Below are 19,400 nucleotides of genomic sequence, written 5' to 3'. Positions count from 1 at the left end.
AACCTTTGCTAGCACTGTTGACAAAAGACACTCCAATTACCCTTCCATGGACAGATGAATGTGAAACTGCTTTTCGGCAGTTACGACAAGCCCTTTGTTCAGCACCAGTGTTAGGTACAGCAGATTACAGGAAGCCTTTTACACTCTACGTGCATGAGAAAGATGGATGCGCGTTGTCAGTTTTAGTTCAGTTACATGGTGATAAGCAATGTCCCTGTGCTTATTTTTCAGCAGTCCTTGATCCCGTTGCCCGAGTGTTGCCTGGGTGTTTTTGCTCAGTAGCAGCAACAGCTGTGTCAATACGACAGAGTGAAGGAATAGTTTTGTCACACAAGCAGTTAGTGTTGGTACCCCATGCTGTTGATGCCCTTTTAAATCAGACAAAGATGCAGCACTTAACTAGCGCTCGTTTGACAGGATATAAACTGACATTGCTAGCTCCTCACATTACATTGAAGAGATGTGCAGCTTTAAACCCAGCCACTTTGTTGCCATATATGGCGACTCAGCCTCAGTCACAAGAAACACATGATTGTATATTCCTGACTGAGGAACATACAAAGGGTCGCATTGATTTGCAAGGTATGCCCCTTCCAGATGTGGATGGTGAATTGTGGGTTGATGGGTCCTGTTTGAAATTACCAGATGGTACGACCTCAGCCGCGTACGCAATTACCACGCTTGAGACAATAGTGAAGACAGCTCGCATACCACAGAAATCGGCTCAAGCAGCTGAATTGATAGCCCTGACACGAGCGTGTTAGCTTAGTGCTGATCTATGTGTGAATATCTATACCGATTGCCGCTATGCTTTTGGAGTGGCGCATGATTTTGGCCTACTCTGGAAGGAAAGAGGCTTTCTTACATCTCATGGAATACAGATAATGCACAGAGATTTAGTACATAATCTTTTGACTGCATTAACATACCCGAAGAAAATAGCTATTGTGAAGTGTAGTGCGCATAAGAAAGTGACAGGAAGATTGGACAAGGTAATGCCTTTGCAGATCACGTCACAAAAACACACAGTGCTACGACAAGCTGTGTTAAAAAACTGGCACTTATTGGAGGGTTTGAACTGTCCTTTTCCCAAACCGATTTTTGCTTTTAAAAGAAATCGCAGCATTGGAGATGAACTCATTCGCGCTGATATTGCCACTGTGAAGCCCAAAAGAGACTTATTGGCACAATGGAACCTTAAGCCGATCGAAGGACACCACAAATGTGGTAATTGCGTCGATTGTTCCAGCACAATTGAAGGTGATGAGTTCATCACCTCGGCTCAAAGTGGAGACACAAAGATTTCTCCAATTGCAGAACAAAAAATGTGGTATACGTGGTGCGATGTCCGTGCCAGCTAATCTATGTAGGCAAAACTTGTCAACAAGTAAATCAAAGAATCAGCCAGCACAGATCCCGTATTAAGAAAACGGTTATGTCTGCACCAATGGTAGAACATTTCTGTGAGAAAGGCCATACTGAACAGGAATTCAAATGGTCTGTTCTATATACTGTAAACACAAAGTCTAAATGCCACGACGTCGAGAGCGTTCTGTTGCAAAAAGAGGCCTACCTGATTCTTAAGTTCAATAGCGCGCAAACAGGTCTGAATAACCTATCTGAGATAGCGCATATATAAGCACTGTGAGTGCTTTGACTTGCATCTGTTTGACATTCCTGGCAGGCACTATGTCTCCTCATTCATTAACCAGTACTGTCCATGAGCCCTCCGATGTCACCAGTTTGACAAATTTGAAAAATGTCTTATGATTATCTAATCTAAGGCGTGACCACCCTTTTAAACCTTTTCGTTAAAGTATAAACAATAAGTCTATTTTGATTACGACTACAATTTGAGCGATGTCGGTCTCCTAACTACAAGTCCCATATTGCACTAGTGCGAACATGCACTTAAAACAAACACACAACAGTGCCGGCCATCTTCACTGAGAGAAAACAGACCCCATTAACGGCGTGCAGTGGCTATGGAGCTGGTAAGTGTTAACATGGCTCCTTTGCAATTTTACTCGCCCCTCTGTGTCCTGCAACGGTGATCTTAGTATGCAACGCTCTGCTTGCTTTTCAGGACGGAGACTTCTAGCCTTCGGCTCCCCATGGTTAATAGTAAGAGACTCCGATAAGGTAGGCTACCCTATAGTGCTATGAAACCGCCACCACTAGTTTTCACTAGCTCTCTCTGTAAGTGCATTGCGTACCAAACAACTTACTTTATTGTTCTAGAAAACGAATTTGATGGTCACGTTGTGCGAGCGATTTCGCCGTGCTTTGGCACTCCAACAATACCAAGGTACAAAATCATTCCTTTGTCCTGGTTTCTAAACATGTTAAGACCCAAACGGTTTATATTTACACACATTTTTCAAAACCCTTCTAGACATCCATTTGGGCCAACACAAATAGCGGACTGGAATATTTGAAGAGTCATATCCTCGAATTTCCTCTAGCGAAAAATTGGTATGTAGCCTTAATTTTCTGTAGCCGCCAATGAAAAAGGAATCCCTTTCCACTAAGGCTGATAAAGCAAAACAATGTTTTTGCATTTTTCAGATATTCAGAATCCACAGCCCTGATGAAAGACCAGTGATGCCACGCCTGGTCTAGAAAAGCGTGGGCAGTTTTGTTTGGGTGGAATAAATTGCCTATGCAACATACTAGGACCGGCTGGTCCATTACTTAAACACTTATAAGTCACTACGTTGTTTCATATTCCCCCTCAAAATTTGTTTTCCTCATGGTTTGAATGTAATATATTTTTCTGTTTGTGTATAAATGTTTGATGCAAGAACGTTTTTAATTGTACATAAAGTTTATGTCTGAAATTTGTACAAAGTGTATTTAGTCTTGTAAATATTCTATATGTATTGTCCTTTTTCTGTTACAAGTTTTTGAAAAAGATAAAAATATAAAATAATGGACACAAAGTAAAGACTGTCATAGGGAAGTTACAATAAATTGGTTTCTTTTCCCTATCAAAGTATTGTTTAAGTAATTACGGTGTGGGCACTGTGTGTTTTTGTGATTTCAAAGAAGGTCTAGCCCTCACTGTTACGGACCTATCCCCTGTTGTTGCTAATTTGCAGATCACGTGGCACGTGAGACTGCGACGCAAAGAAGCACTACTTCTATGTATGTAGTGAAGTCACAAGCTGAGCGTTGGCATGATGCTAGGCAGGAAGTACAAGAGATACAGAAATCTACTTCTGTAAAGGAATGTGAACAATGGTCTGAAGAGGGAGAGTTGGATAATGAAGGTTGTTGGCTAACTAAGCAGATGGATAGATGGAAGCTGCCTATAGCCTTTGTAGAACCTATGGTTCAAATGGCACATGGGCTCGCACATATTGGAGCTTCAGCAATAATGAGATTGCTTACACAAGTTTGGGAGCATCCAGAAATTGCTAGCACAGCTAAGAGAGTAGTGCAGTCCTGTTTGATCTGTTTACAGTATAATCCTGGAAAAGGGACAAGAACTCCAGCTGGAGGATTTGCTACACCAACTGCACCTTTCAAAGTCTTGCAAATGGATTATATCCAACTTGAGCATTGTATTAATTTGAAGTATGTCTTAGTTGTGGTCTGTGCCTTCAGTAAATGGATTGAGGCGTACCCCTCGAAGGACAATACTGATATTACGCTGCAAAAGTGATGTTGAAGGAATTCTTCCAGAGATTTGGTGTTTGCAGATTCTTATAAAATGATAACGGACCTCATTTTGTTGGGGACGTTATCAAACATGTCCTGATAGGATTAGAAATTAAACAGAAGTTCCATGCAGTGTTCCATCCACAATCGGCAGGATTGGTGGAAATGTATAGTCGTACTCTGAAGTTGAAAACAGCGAAGATTCAGGCCTCCACATCTTTGACTTGGCCGGATGCGTTGCCTCTGGCATTGTTGTCTATTAGATCGATACTGCATTCTTGAACAGGCCTCACTCCCTATGAAGTGATATTTAGGAGGCCCATGAATATTTGGGGAGTTCCAAAACTGAGTTCTGTGTATGATGTACCTTGTGTCTTAATGAATGACTATTTAGCACAATTAACTGACAGCTTGGTTTCTATTCATCAACAAGTTCGAGAAGCACTCCCCGACAGATCTACAGGTGATGGCCATGCACTCCGACCTGGGGATTTTGTGATAATGAAGGTATTTGAGAGATCAAGCAGCTTGGAGCCAAGGTGGCTTGGACCAGAACAGGTGCTCCTTGCCACAAGAACAGCAGTTCGAGCCACAAACAAGAAAAATTGGGTGCATAGTACCCAATGTCGCAAGGTATTGTCGACCTTGGTGGAACCTGCTGTGCTCACCGATCATCGAGAGACCTTGACTATGGAGAAAGCCACGCTGTATCACCTGGCGAATCTGCAGAGCTCTTCCCGGACCTGACGATCCCTGGAGCATTGCGATACAACTTGAGGTCAAGAAAAGAATCTACAGTTTTGAAAGAGAGATGTTGAGCAACCGCCCTGGGTAGTGGAAACAAAATGTTGATATGACAAGGGGGGTGGGGGGATCAGCCCTGCGTAGTTTAGTGACACCTGTCTTGATCTTCGGTGAAGAAACCAACGTCTACCCACGGGAGAAGAGCTCCTACGAATATTTTTTGATTTTGTTTATTAGAGAGATTTGATTTTGTTCCTGAAATGAATAAACAAAGGAAAATATTAGGTGTTATAGGAGTTTTTGCTGCTTTGACAATTATAGCAGTGATTACTTGGTCTGTTAAAGTGATGATTCCTGCTCGTGAGTTGTTTGTTGTTACTACTTCAGTCCCAGAGGAACACCAGCATTTTACTCTTCCGTATCATGAGCAGAAACACCGTCAGTAGTATCTCAATAACACTTTTGGTAAGATCCTGCACGCCACCCCTGACGCTACGAACATCACTAACTGTTGGGTATGTGGAATGATTCCAGCGCATCAAAAGAAAGGAGGAACGCCTTTTATTCCACTTCCTTTCTCACACAATGGCTCTTGTCGAGCCTGGTACACCTTATTGTTCGCAACTAGGAAACCTGCAGTAGGTGGACTTCTTTTCCGTTTGAATAAAGAGTGTTATCAGGACAAAGATGCGTATCGTCAAGCCAATGGAACTATATGGGAATGGGAGGAATACCGACCGGACAATTTCTCTACGCCATATGTTTTCACCCACACAAGAGACTTTGCCAAAAGTGAACAATTTGTGATTACTGTTACAAAGACTAAAGCAGACTTATGTGTACAAAGCATTGGACATATCCCAGTTGGAGTCAGTGATTGTATTACTGTATTAAAAATAGATGGAATGAATAATAGTTCTTTTTTAGCTTCGCATAACACATATCCAGTATGTGGCAGTAATGGATATTATCGACTGCCAGTTGGGTGGTCAGGTGTATATTATGTATGTTTCTTGTTACCCCCTGTTTTCTTGGCACCTGCATCGTATCATCGAGATTTTAAACGGTACAAAAATGTTTTATTAAATAGAAGCAAGAGGAATATAAGCACTGATGAAGTAGACCAAACAGATACAAGTCTACAGCAATATGTTGTTTTTAATTTGGGTCTGTTCTCTTTTGTGGGCGCTGCACTGAATAGCAGGAAAGTGATACGGTTAACTAGGGTTGTAGAAGCTGTCACTAATCAGACTGCTATTGCGCTAGGAAATATTACTGAAGAACTGCAAGTTGCTAGAATTGTAGCGCTCCAAAACAGGATGGTTCTAGATGTGATGCTAGCAGATCGAGGAGGAGCATGTAAAATTATCGGTAGTAGTTGTTGTGTGTTTATCCCTGATAATTCGCCCTCAGTATATGATGCAATTTTTAAATTGCATAAGATAGCTACAGACATCCATACAAAGAATGGCACTTGGTCTTTTACTGGATGGTTTTGGGCTCTAGTCTCTGCTTGGGGTTGGAAACTACTGACTGTCCTATGTATCGTAATTGCAGTGATTTTCACCTGTTGTATGTGTATTTATTGTGGCCCAATGATATGTTCTATGTGCATTACTGCCTGTGTGCCAACCAGGAAGAATATTGTGAATACGAAAGTACAACACATGTTAGATAAGGAAGTAGCTGACATGATACGAATAGATATACAGGATGAATATTTAGATTATCCTAGAAGAGCGAATGTCTTCAGCTAATGCTGAAAGGGTCCTCTGTTGTAATTTGACAGCGATTAGATTAAGCATTAGCAGAAGACATTTTAGTTCTAGCCGTTATCTTGACATTTAGCGGACTCCATTTTGTTTTTACGGCAGCCATCTTGTCTGCTACATGCTGCCTCGTGTCGACCATGTGCTTTGTCCTATCTTCCTGTCCACGGCGCTTGAAATCTGCCCGGCAACAAGTTATATTTAGCATCCCACACTTTCGCACATGTCAAGTAGGGTCCACATCTGTTAGTGATTAGTTCCAGATAGGAATGTGTTTGTCGACCCCCAAAACTGTTAGCTCCTCCCACTGATCGATTGTGCCTCTCGATATTACCTTATATGTACATAAACTGTGCTCTTGTGTTTGTACCACCTTCTTTTGAGCCCCTGTTCAGGTATAAATAAACCATGCTTTCTTGGCTCATGGTGCTACTTCTTGCAATACCGAAGGGTACTGTTCGAACCGTAGCACCACCTCATGAGGTGTAATAAATGTTACTTTTTCTATTCCAGTTTCTGTGCCAACTTCTTCCTATTGGTCTGAGGACTTAGTGCAGAGAAGGGCGAACCCCTTGCACTAGTGGGTCTGGCTGAGGCCTGCTACCACACTGCAAGATGGTAGAACTGTACCATCCTCTTACTTTCATAGTACTTCTAATCATATATCTCTGCTACTGTCTAATGGTTGTTGCAGCTCATCTATTCTACACTAGGATAAACTGTTCAATAAATTCTTATTGAAAACGCCCAGCCTGTTTATTCTGTGTATCTCTGAGACAAATGAAGTGAGCATGAATGACTGAGCGAAAGGTAGTATATTGTTTCCACGATTCTGAAGGATCAGGGTTGTCATGCTCTGATGTTGCCAGAATCTATTCTCTCCTTAGTAAGAGGAGAATATAGTGGCACTGTGAGCTAGCTGACACAGACAGGCTAACATACTCGGTGGGGGGTGCACGGAATCAGTCTGAAACCAATCCCACAGTTTATTTTATCCAAGCTCACAGATCGTGTATGAATTATGTAGGAACTACACGACAGCAACACAGGCACAGTTTTCTCTTTGCCAGTCCAAGGATCAGCAAGTACAGTGGTAGGTGCAGTCTCTCTTGCCATGTGAAGGGAACAGCAGGGTAGTCCTACTTTGGTTCTCTGCATGCCAAATGTAATCTGAGGTCTGGGTGTCATGGATGGCATATTTATGCTCAGAAAGAGCTCTCAATGAATTTAGCAGTTACTAGCCAATCAATCAATCAATCATGGGCATTTGTATAGCACGCTATTCACCCGGTAGGGTCTCAAGGCGCTGGGGGGGAGGGGCCCATTACTGCTCGAAGAGCCAAGTCTTGAGGAGCTTCCTGATGGAGAGATGATCCTGGGTCCGCCGGAGGTGGATCAGGAGGGAGTTCCATGTCTTTGCTGCCAGGTAGGAGAAGGATCTTCCCCCGGCGGTGGCTTTGCGGATGCGTGGTACGGTGGCGAGGGCAAGGCTGGAGGATCGTAGCTAGCGGGTGGGCGCGTAGAAGGTCAGGCGGTTGTTGAGGTACTTGGGGCCCAGGTCGTGGAGGGCCTTGTGTGCGTGGGTGAGGAGTCAGAACGTGATCCTCTTGCTGACGGGGAGCCAGTGCAGGTCTCTCAGGTGGCCGGAGATGTGGCTGTGTCGGGGGATGTCCAGGACGAGTCGTGCGGAGGCGTTCTGGATGTGCTGGAGTCTTTTCTGAAGTTTGACTGTGGTTCCGGCGTAGAGGGTGTTTCCGTAGTCCAGCCGGCTGGTGACGAGAGCCTGGGTGATCGTCTTCCTGGTTTCGGTGGGGATCCATCGGAAAATCTTGCGGAGCATGCGCAGGGTGTTGAAGCATGATGATGAGACGGTGTTGACTTGTCTGGTCATCGAGATGGAGGAGTCCAGGATGAAGCAGGTTGCGTGCGTGGTCCGTTGGTTTGGGAGTGGTGCCCAGGGCAGGGGGCCACCAGGAGTTGTCCCAGGTGGAGGGCGATGATCCCAGGATGAGGATTTCCGTCTTGTCTGAGTTCAGTTTCAGGCAGCTGTTCTTCATCCATACGGCAATGACTTTCATCCCTTCGTGTAGGCTTGTTCTGGCGGTGGCGGGGTCGTTGGTCAGGGAGAGGATCAGCTGGATGTCGTCAGCATAGGAGATGATGTTGAGGTTGTGTTTGCGTGCGATGGCTGCGAGAGAGCTCATGTAGACGTTGAAGAGGGTTGGGCTAAGTGATGATCCTTGTGGTACGCCGCAGATGAGTTCGGTGGTCTCGGATCTGAACGGGGGGAGGTGGACTCTCTTGGTTCTTCCGGTGAGGAACAAGATGATCAACTCCAGTGCCTTCTCTTGGATTCCGATGTTGTTGAGGCGCTGTACTAGGGTGCGGTGGCAGACAGTGTTGAATGCTGCAGAGAGGTCCAGGAGGATGAGGGCCGCTTTTTCCCCGTTGTCGAGCAGTCATCTGATGTCGTCAGTGGCTGCGATGAGGGCAGTCTCGGTGCTGTGGTTGGCTCGGAAGCCGGACTGCGAGGGGTCAAGGGATCCGTTCATCTCGAGGAAGGCGGCAAGCTGTCTGTTGACGGTCTTCTCGATGACTTTGGCAGGGAAGGGGAGGAGCGAGATGGGGCGGTAGTTCTTGAGGTCGGTGGGGTCCGCTGTTCGTTTCTTCAGGAGGGTGCTGAGCTCGGCGTGCTTCCAGATCTCCGGGAAGATGGCGGTGTTGAAGGAGGTGTTGATGATGTCCCGGAGTTGGGGTGCGATGATGGAGTCGGCCTTGTTGAAGACGTGGTGGGGGCAGGGGTCGGTTGGTGATCCGGAGTGGATGGTGTTCATCGTGTGGGTGGTGTCTTCGGTGCTGACCGGGGTCCAGGCGCAGATGGTGGTGGTGGGGGGCGTTGGTTCGGTGGTTGGGTGCGTGGTTGGTGCGCCGAAGCTGTTGTGTATATCGGCGATCTTGCGGTGGAAGAACGAGGCGAGTGAGTCGCAGAGATCTTGCGAGGGAGTGATGTCATTGTTTCCGGCGCTGGGGATGGAGAACTCTTTGACGATGCTGAAGAGTTCCTTGCTGTTGTGGGCGTTGTTGTCCAGTCGTTCTTTGAATGCTGTCTTCTTGGTGGTGCGGATCAACTGGTGGTGTTTGCGGGTGGCGTGCTTGAGGGCCATCATGTTGTCTGTGGTCTGGTCGTGGCGGCAGTACCCATGGGTGAACGGGTGCTTTAAAATTACACTTTAAGTTATATTCTAGGGACTTATAAGAAACTAAAGTTATACCAAGTTGGTATAAGTGAATCAAACATACTTTTAAAGGTCAAGGAGATGGCACGGAGGTATGATTAGTAGGTCTTAGTGCTGTTTTAGAAACACTTGCAGCATAGGTCCAAAACTTTGGGGGTGATCATGCAAAAAAAGGCATTACCCTACAAATCTTATTTCCGTATTCTGGCTGTATTGTTTTATGGTTTAAATTATTGAATTGCTTAGGCAGGTGTCCCCGGATTCCAATAATGATTCCCTGGGTGTCGCCGGATCCAAATATGAATCAGTGGATGTCCATATACTCTAGCAATTATTACACTGGGGTCCACAGTAGTCAAAATGTTAAGAACCACAGCACAGCACTGCGGACAGACAAAATGCCATATCATAGTTTGATCCTCAAAGGATGTTTGATTCAGCAAGTTGAATATTGTTCAGGAGATTCTAAAATTAGATAGTATCTACATCCTCAAAAGAGTTTGACAAAACATGGTGGACCAGTGACAGGTGGAGTTATGAGTTATGAGGGGTGCATATGTGTTAGTGGGTCTTACTACAGACTGCTTTAGCTTCCGATAGCTTTAGCTGTCTTGATGTTCTGCAAGAGTTGATGCCTTTAAAAATAACAAATACAATTAAGTGATCTTTCTGTCAGCCTTCTTCAATATTTGAGGTTCCTTTATTTTTGCTGATTTGCCATTGTTTAGATGGTTTTAACAACAAGAGCACAGGAGTTTGCCCTTCTTTACATTATAACAGTGTGTTCCCATTAAGAATTGTGTTATGGGGCATAATGTGGTTCTTGCTATAGTTTTTGACGCTGCCGGACACTCTCTTCCTTGCAGAGCACCCAATTTGGTGCTTTTACAATTTAGTTTTCATTAGAGCAGTGACCCTTTGACATCCCTAGCAAGTACTTTCACTGTGCCCTGAACTTCTCTACAAGTTCACTTGTGGGCTACTGATGATATTCAGTATGCAGAGAAGCTTTCCCTGATCCTATCTCTCTACCGCCTTTGATACAGTCCACCATGTGCTCCTTAGGAAACGCCTGCATGCGCTGGGCTTCAGGAACATGGCACTATCGCTGTTGAGCACTTTTCTTGAAAACAGGCTACATTGGGTCGAGATGGGAGAGGTAAAAACCTGACCCTTCTCCCTCCAATGTGGGGTGGCACAGGGCTCAGTCCTACGCTTTTCAATGAATATGTCACCCCTTTGGTACAGATTATCACGAGTTTTGGATTGTTCGTGCTCTCTTACGCTGATGACACACAGATTGTGGTGTCGATATCATCTCAGGTTGAAAATGATACCAACAATTTCCACAGCTGTATGACCGCAGTGGCAGGTTGGATGAAGGAGAACTGTCTCAAATTAAACTCTGGGAAAACAGAGGTACAGCTTTTTGGGAATGAAACCTCCTTCTGGTACGCATCGTGGTGGCCCCAGGAGTTGGGGGAACTACCTAAGCCAGTTCTGAAGGCTAAAGATCTGGGAGTCACCCTTGACACCATGTTATGCTTCAGTGATCAGATTAATACAGAGACCTTTGGGGGCTATTTTTTGTTACGGATTCTAAAAAAAAGACTACCTTTTATTTCAACAGATCTCCAGAAGACCATATTGTTGGCCCTCATTGGATCGAAGCTAGACTACTGCAATGCACTTTATCTCTGTACCTCGAAATACCTGATAAAAAAAATTGCAGGCTCTTCAAAATGCGGTGGCCAGAACACTTGTGAAGATCTCCAAGTTTAAACCGCTGTTGCATTTACTGCATGGCCGTCACTGGCTACCAGTAGAGAGGAGAATTTATTTTAAAACATTGTGCTTAATGCACAAGGTGCTTCACGGAACTGGCCCCCTCTATTTCCAAGAGCTATTCACATGGTATACACCCAGGAGATCTCTTAGATCTAACACAGAGCACAAGATTCAGATTTCCAGAATTAATCTAGCAAAATGGGGCGGGAGGACGCTGACATTCCAGGGGGGAAAGTTATGGAATTCCCTCCCTCTGGTTCTCCGCTCCCAACACAGCCTGCAGCTGTTCAGAAAGACCTGGCTGTTTCCGCCGGCTTAGAGCAAGTGTTAGCTGACTTATTTTTTTGGCCTCTGTCCCTTTTCCGTCCTTGATCCGCCTAGCGCTAAGAGACCTTCGGGTATTTCGCGCTTTACAAATCAACTTCATTCATTCATTCTACAGCTGGGCCACTACTGAAGTGCGCATTCAGCTTGAACATCGGCTTCTGTGATGTCACCTGGGGCCACTGATGACATTCCACATGCCCGACGCTTTGGAAAAAACAATTATTAGTGGAAATGCATGCTGACTTCTTGGCTATGCCATGATAGTTTAGCAGGGTCAAACTACTCCGTAAGAAATTGGGTTATTAGTAGAGAGGGGTGAAAACCGGACTGAAAATATATATTCAGTCCTCGTCAAGGTGAAGCACAAAAGTCACTAAATAAGCATGCGCTTAAACATTTGGTAGCTTTGCACTAAAACAGTCAGGCTTAACTTAAAGGCGATGTGTAAAGTATTTATGCAGCACTCAAACAGTAATTAAATGACAATACAACATGAGAAAAATCCCAAATCAATTAGAAAAAGAAAGTAAAATGTAATGAATAAAATTACACCAAAGTGACAAAAATCCAAACAGTAGAAAAAGAGATTTACATTTTTGAACTTTAATGTGAAAATTGAGCCAAAAAGTACAAAGCGCCACACATGGTTATCTGGTCGTGCTGGACAGGGGTTAAATCACAACTTGAGGCCAATGGCGAAGCAACATTGGTCAGACATAGAGTCACAGTTCATTCTGCTGAAGAGTTACCTTCTCAAGTCCACGTGAGGAGCTGCTGTCTGAGTTGGTGGGAGCTGTGAGAAGGTCATGATGGTGCGAGGAACAGGTCGTACTTTGCGGATGGTTGCTGTTTTTGGCACGGATAGCTGGTCATCACTGGAGATTCACTGAGGTGGTTCATGTGGGCTGTCGTTGTCCATGCCAAGTGCAGGTCTCACTGGAGCTTTGCATTGGTGTTCATTCCAGACAGTCGGACGAACATTCAGGTCCCCCTGGACCTACGCTTTGGCAATGGTCGCGGCGGTCAGTTCTCAGTGTGAAACGGTCACTTTGCTTTTACCAGGAGCCCAAAACTATCTGTAGCTTCACCTTTTCTTCCAGAGGAGTACACCCTGATGCCAGCCAAGGGAACAGGACATGAGTCACCTCTTGGGGATCAGGACTCTCTCCAGCAGAGGCCAGCAGCAGGGCTCAGACAAGTCAAGTGTGTACTAGTCAGCTGGTCAGTTTTGGGGAGGCATCTGGAGGCCCGTTGTGCTCCTGTAGGTCAAACAGGAGGTCAGCAAACTGACCCCTGTAGCCCATTCTAGGGAACCTGGGCTCAAGGCAAGCATGCCAAATCTTCCTCCTTCAGACACCAGGGCAGCCCTTCTTCTGAATTTTCTACAGGTCGAGTGTTAGGAAGGTGGTACTTTTATGCCTAGTGCCAGCCTTTGTATGGGGGAATTCCCTTGCCTAGCCTCAACACTTGTCTGGTCAGTTCTTCCTCTTCCACTGGTCCATGCTTCAAACTGGCAAGGGGATTAAAAGCAAGGGCAGGTCTGGTGTCAGACTATGTTTGGCATTTGGCAGGGCCATTTGAAGTGAAATCAGGGCAGGGCACAACTCCTCCATCTCAGGAAGAGCCTCTCCCCTCACACCTAGGACTCTTTTTTCCCAATTCGTGGGAAAAATACACAACTCAAAACAGGAGAGCCATTACATTAGAACTTGGGTTGCAGATTGACTTAATCAATGAGCAACAACAATTCTAATCAGGGTGAGGGAAAAGCAAACCCTAAATTGACCTGTGCTCACCCTCTAGTAGCTTGGTACAGAGCAGTCAGACTTAACCTAGAGGCAATGTGCAGTGGTGTAGCTTCAGTGGAGGTGTGAAGGAGCTGGGCTCTATGTTTTAGATTTACTCTGGAACCCTAGGCCGATGTCCATTTTTATCTGCATGAAAGTGTGGAGGGGAGGGAATTCGTTAGCCAATCAATAATTACTGTTCCAATGAACTATGACTCAGAAGAATCAAAGACTTCCAATCAAATTTAGTTAGTTTATTACAAAGATAAGAATAATCAAACATACAGGCACCTCAAGATAAGGGTGTAGAAATACATTGGTACTAATGCAAAGCCACACCTATGGATGAAGTTAAAATGGTGCAGCATGCACACAATAAACAGTTCCAAAATCAGGATACAGAAACTGATGACTCCATTATCCAAATTCTGCTTCATTGGAGGTTTGTAGATAAAAAGTGTTTGTTCATCCCTACACTACCACTAACATGACATCCCTACTTAGCATTTCCCAGGAAAGTTCAGTAAAGGTGTCAGCACGTGAATGCGTCCCTGGACTCTGGCCCTAACTTCAATACAGGAATTTGCAGGTAGCATCCCAAGATGCAACATGACATCACATGATCCAAGCAAGCCACCTCCTTGTAGGTAACTTTCCACGCAGCAGCGATGCTCCCAGGCCTTAGCTGGATGACCTTGATTCCCATGCTCTCTCCGATGAGAAAGTACACTTTCCCTCATTATCAGCCTTGCCACTCAATGTATCTTATTCTCCCTAAGCCTAACTCCTAAAAGAAAGCCATTATTCTAAATAACAAGGATGAATTTCTCCACCTGCAACAGAAACGTGAGAAAGAACAAATTTCACATGCACATGAATATCACTAACGGTCCTAATGCGAGAGCTTCCAGGGAAAAATACAATTTAGGCCTACAGAAATCAGCCAACATAAGAAATGGCACATAATTTCATAAAGCACACGTATAAGTTAACATTAAAACTGAACACCCTCAAATCAACACATTACTCAAGCAAATTAATTGTGAGAATATTCATTAGCTACATGTACGAACCCAACACCTTAAGGTTTTCGTCTAACCACATATGATTGCAACATTAATTCCTTCACGTTTACACTGAAATATACCTACCACTTCACTTTTCACGTTATTACAATACACAATCTAATGACCCAATGTTAACACAGTAAAGTATTATATGCTGGCGCGAACTACCCATGATTATAATGCACCCCTACAAATGGAAGAGAAAAATCACGCTCTAACAGGTGAATGGAGCGGAGTGTCCCCACCCCCCAATAACTGCTCTGTCAGTTATGAGGCAGTATAGTCCATTCTGCTGCTGGCAATCATGTGTTTATTTTATTAAGATTAATGGGCCTAGGAGGAGGAAATACGTGAGAGCACAGGCAGGGCCCTAAGCTCAATGCACACATCTGAATAAAATTGGCACAATTGTGCCAGAGCAATGGGTCTCTCTCTGCCCGTCACTCACTCCGCTGTGCTGCTGAGGTGACCCCTCAGTGACTTAACCAACCCTCGTCTCTTTGCACCTTTGTCAGGGTGTGGCGCTACATTCAGTGCCCAGTGCTTGAGCAGCATACAAATGCTGTCTCTGCATGCCAGTGATTCTATCTGCAATTGGAAATGTACTTGTGTGTTCTGGGAGTGCTGGCTTGCTCGTGAGAAGGCAGGTGGCAGAGCAGGTGGGGTTGACTAACGCCCTTTAGGTGTGTATTACATTTTTGGCTACCACAGGCAACATGTGTACCTGCCATGTATATGTACTTGACTTGTACTTTGAAGCAGCGGTCAGTTATCAGCAACAGTGTAAGTCTAACAATTATTTCATTATTATTATTATTGAAGTCTAAAACTTGGGCATGTAGCTTTGGGTGACCAACAGCTGGGCACTGGATTGGGCCGGCTTTTAGAACAGTGAGTACCTGGAGGCTGGCACTGAGATCGAATGCACTCATTCGGGGGCACTGTGTTAGAAAATACTAGCTTGTACTGAAAGCATTGGCTGCAGAGTTCCTTGTGTGTTGCAGCAGGACTTAGGCAACAATGAAAATGTCAAGATAATACTGCACATTGGTAATTAAATGTTATTTCCTTCTGGAGAGAGATCAGAGTTTTGTCTAGTAGTAGTTTTGACTGTAGCGCAAAGTGTTAATTTGCCTTCTGCATGAACGTGTACCATGAGGATGACAACTATATTTATATGGATAGCTCAGTGGGTTTCGTTTTTGTCATAGAGATACTTTCCTTACTTGCTGTTCATGAATTACAATCCTAATACAGTACCGTGAGCTATGAAATGTCGTCAAAGAGCTACATGCAAACTGCATGGTGTAGATTAGAAAGTTATGTTGTTTTCTCCATAGTCTTTCATTATCTTAATGTTGCTAAACGGGGTTGGTTTGGATAGTAATAGAATTATTATTAGTACAGCCAACTCAAACTTCTGTGATATGTTTTAAATCCTAAATTTGTGTTTCTTCAGACCAACCACTCTTAAAATATACTGCCTATCAGTATGGATGGCATGTGATTACTACAACATGTAATCCTTTCCTATAGACTGATTTATACATGTATGATTTATTGTGTCTGCATAGTTCATGTGTGATGTAAAGTGCTCTGACACCTTACACAGGTATGAAATGCAGACTAAAACTGGTGAAGAAGTGCCTCAGATCCCGGACAGTGCTTAAATCATTTGATGCTCATCACATGTGAATCACATATCGCAAATGAACTGAACTTGGCCAGCATAACTTCCAAAAGAACCATTTTAAAGAATAGAGACGTTTCAGTTTAATAATCTCACTTTATTTTGCATCTAGCCACAGGCGATTCTTTCTTTTTCAGACAGACTCAATGTTTTATGATTGTGGTCCTCTGCTCTTTTGTGATTGGAGTTTATCTGGCTCAAAAATATATCACGGCAAAGACAAAGGGATCCACAGAATGCTCCGAAAGGACACTAAAACCAATATAAAATGTTAACAGACAAGTTCAATGCTAATAAACAGTGTTTTGATAGTTCCAGACATGTAGAAAAGACTCAATAAAATTCCTATTTCTGGTAAAAGTTGTTTGTTAACAATTATAAGTGTTATATTGCACCTTTTAAGCACATGCTAAAAACATTAGCTATAGTATCTGCAGTTGGAAATACACAGTAAACACTTTGAGTTGTATGCTAACTTGTGTTGTGGCTTATGACTATATTATTGCTAGCAAGACTGTTCCTGCTTTACTTAAAAAAAAATATATGCCTCTAAGCTTGTCTCTTATCCCTGTTCAGTGACCTCAGCCCGTCGCCACTCTTTTCAATTAGGTCCACCATGTTGGTAGTTGGGAAATCTCAGACCCCTTAACGTTTTTGACCAGCTACACCCCAGTGGAAAGTATTTGTGCAACGCTTCAAACAGTAAAAGAAAGAAAACACAGCACAGAAATATTGCACAACAGTTTAAAAACATAGAACTTAAATTGATAAATAAAACAAGACTAAAAAAACAAAAGTCCAATAAACTGAACTTGAGATATTGAATTTAGAAGATTTTAGGTAAAATAGTAACTAGAAGCAAAAAGCGTTATTTGAGATATCTGGTCGCACCCAGCCAGGGCAAAGTCAAAAGTTCAGGCCGACCATGATGGAGCGTAGACTGGATAAAAGGGACCCAATTGGGCCCACTGAACAAAAGTACAGACGCAACAATGTCAAGGATGAGTGGCATAGTTGAGGTGATGCGTCGGGCCGATCTACGCAGTGGCGACGATACGTGGTAGGCTGTGATGTAGAAGTTCAGTGTCATTGTTGAGGCTGCCGTTGACCGAGATGTGAGGACCGTGCACTGGGAAGGACTTCCTGTCATCTTTACAGATCCCCACCTACCTTCAGTGAAGCTGCCGCTTTGGTGGTCTTATTGAAGATGTCAATTCTTTTCCAAGTGTGAAACATGGTAGGCAAAAGTTAGTATTTTCCTGGTTGTTGAACCAAATATATAGAGAGTAGCATCTTACCAACATTTTGGAGTCCTTTTTGATGAAAAGATTTCCTTTAACCTCACTTGACCCTCTCGCTACCATCCATGCTTTGACAAAAATGTACCTGTCCATGTTTCATACAGAGGTTTGGAGAAAGGTGTCCTGTAAAATGGTAACTTGCATGCATGAACCCAAAAAGCTATGCAGTTCAGTTTTACTACACAATAACATGTCAGGGCATTGATATCAATGTGTATCAATGGCCCAAGCAATACCACGCATCAATGTTCTGTAACAATATCTAAATCAGAGATCCCGTGGCTCAGCTCCTATATATCTCCAGTGGCTGTAGACAATGTATGCATCAATGGCTGCAGACAGGTACCAAGCCTTATCTGCCCCTGCACAGTAACTAGCATTAACAGCCAACATGAACAAACCTGCAGAGTAGCATGCCTTACTTTTTGCCACATGGGTGCTAGGTGTGTATTGCCAGAAATGATCACCTTACCATGAGAAGAACGGGAAGGATGTAGTTACCTGTACAAATGAGTAAGAGGAATGCCAGATATTTTGACCATAACATTTCTAGAACTTATGTTGAGGAGAATGTGGTTTACATGGTGAGGGGGATATAGAAAGGTACTTCCCTTGGAAATTTGATGGTCAGCTATGGGGCTTGAAAAGTTTGGACCACAGTGACGACCTCTGACCCTGCTGGCAGGCAGGTCGGTCCTCACGCCACCAAACAGCCGACAGCTGCCTCGTACCTGGTCCCTGCCGCCCACCTGTTTTCCCGCTCCTTCCCGCCACTGCGTCCCTGCGGCCCCACCCCACTGCTCCCCATTGGCCACCCCGCTCCTGACTGCCAGCTGCTTCTCCCTCCCTATCCCCCTCTTAAGGAGGCCGCACAGTGGCATAGGAGCGACCTCTGACCCTCGCAGGCAGGTCGCTCCTCACGCCACCACACGGCCCCCAACTGCCTCGTACCTGCTCCCTGCCTCCCGCCTGTTTTCCCGCTTCTTCCCGCTGCTGTGTCCTTGCGGCCCTGCCCCCCTGCTCCCCACTGGCCACCCAGCTCCTGCCTCCCAGCTGCTCCTCCCTCCATATCCCCCTCTTATTGAGGCCCCGCAGCGGGCGTGCAGCCGGCGCACCAAAGGCAAGCCCGTCTGTGCCCGTCCGCGCCTGGACCGCGCCCAGAGCCAGAACCCCTGGACCCCGCGAACGCCACAACGCCAGACTCCGCTACGACGCCAGCACCCTCAACACACTCAAATCAAATCAAATCAAATATTTCTTTATTCGGCATTTAAACAATACCATAAAAGTACATAAAACTGTAAAAAAAAGCCTTAAAATACAACTCACTAAACGCCGGCCAAAACCACGCCTGCTTCCAAGCCGCCCCGAAACGGACTCATGGACCTTTATCCTGCCACACCTGCAGCTTCACTTCAGCTTCCTCAAAAAGCCCAAGGCAGACCCCAAGGACCTCAAGAACTTCCGGCTCATCTCCCTGCTCCCGTTCCCGGCGAAGGTCATCGAGAAAATCGTCAACATGCAACTACCCCGCAACTGGAAGACAACAACATCTTGGACCCGTCCAAGTCCGTGTTCAGACGAAACCACAGCACCGAGACAGCCCTCATCGCTGCCACAGACGTCATCAGGCGCCAACTAGACAACGGCGAAACATCAGCCCTCATTCTCCTGGACCTGTCAACCGCCTTCGACACGGTCTGCCATCGCACTCTAAAGACACGCCTCCTAGAAGCCGGAATCCAAGAGAAGGCCCTTGACTGGACCACGTCCTTCCTCTCCGGCAGAACTCAGAGTGTCTGCCTCCCACCCTTCCAATCCGAGGCCACCGACATCATCTGCGGCATCCCCCAGGGCTAATCCCTCACACCAACGCTGTTCAACGTCTATATGGCCCCCTTCGTAAAAGTGGCCCGCCAACACGACCTCCATATCATCTCCTACGCTGACGACACCCAGCTCATCCTCTCCCTCACCAAGGACCCACACACCGCCAAAACCAACCTCCACGAGGGAATGAAGGCCATC

Source organism: Lissotriton vulgaris, chromosome 4_1 (assembly GCF_964263255.1).
Source record: "Lissotriton vulgaris chromosome 4_1, aLisVul1.2, whole genome shotgun sequence".
Taxonomy (NCBI): domain Eukaryota; kingdom Metazoa; phylum Chordata; class Amphibia; order Caudata; family Salamandridae; genus Lissotriton; species Lissotriton vulgaris.
This window is presented reverse-complemented; position numbering follows the sequence as displayed.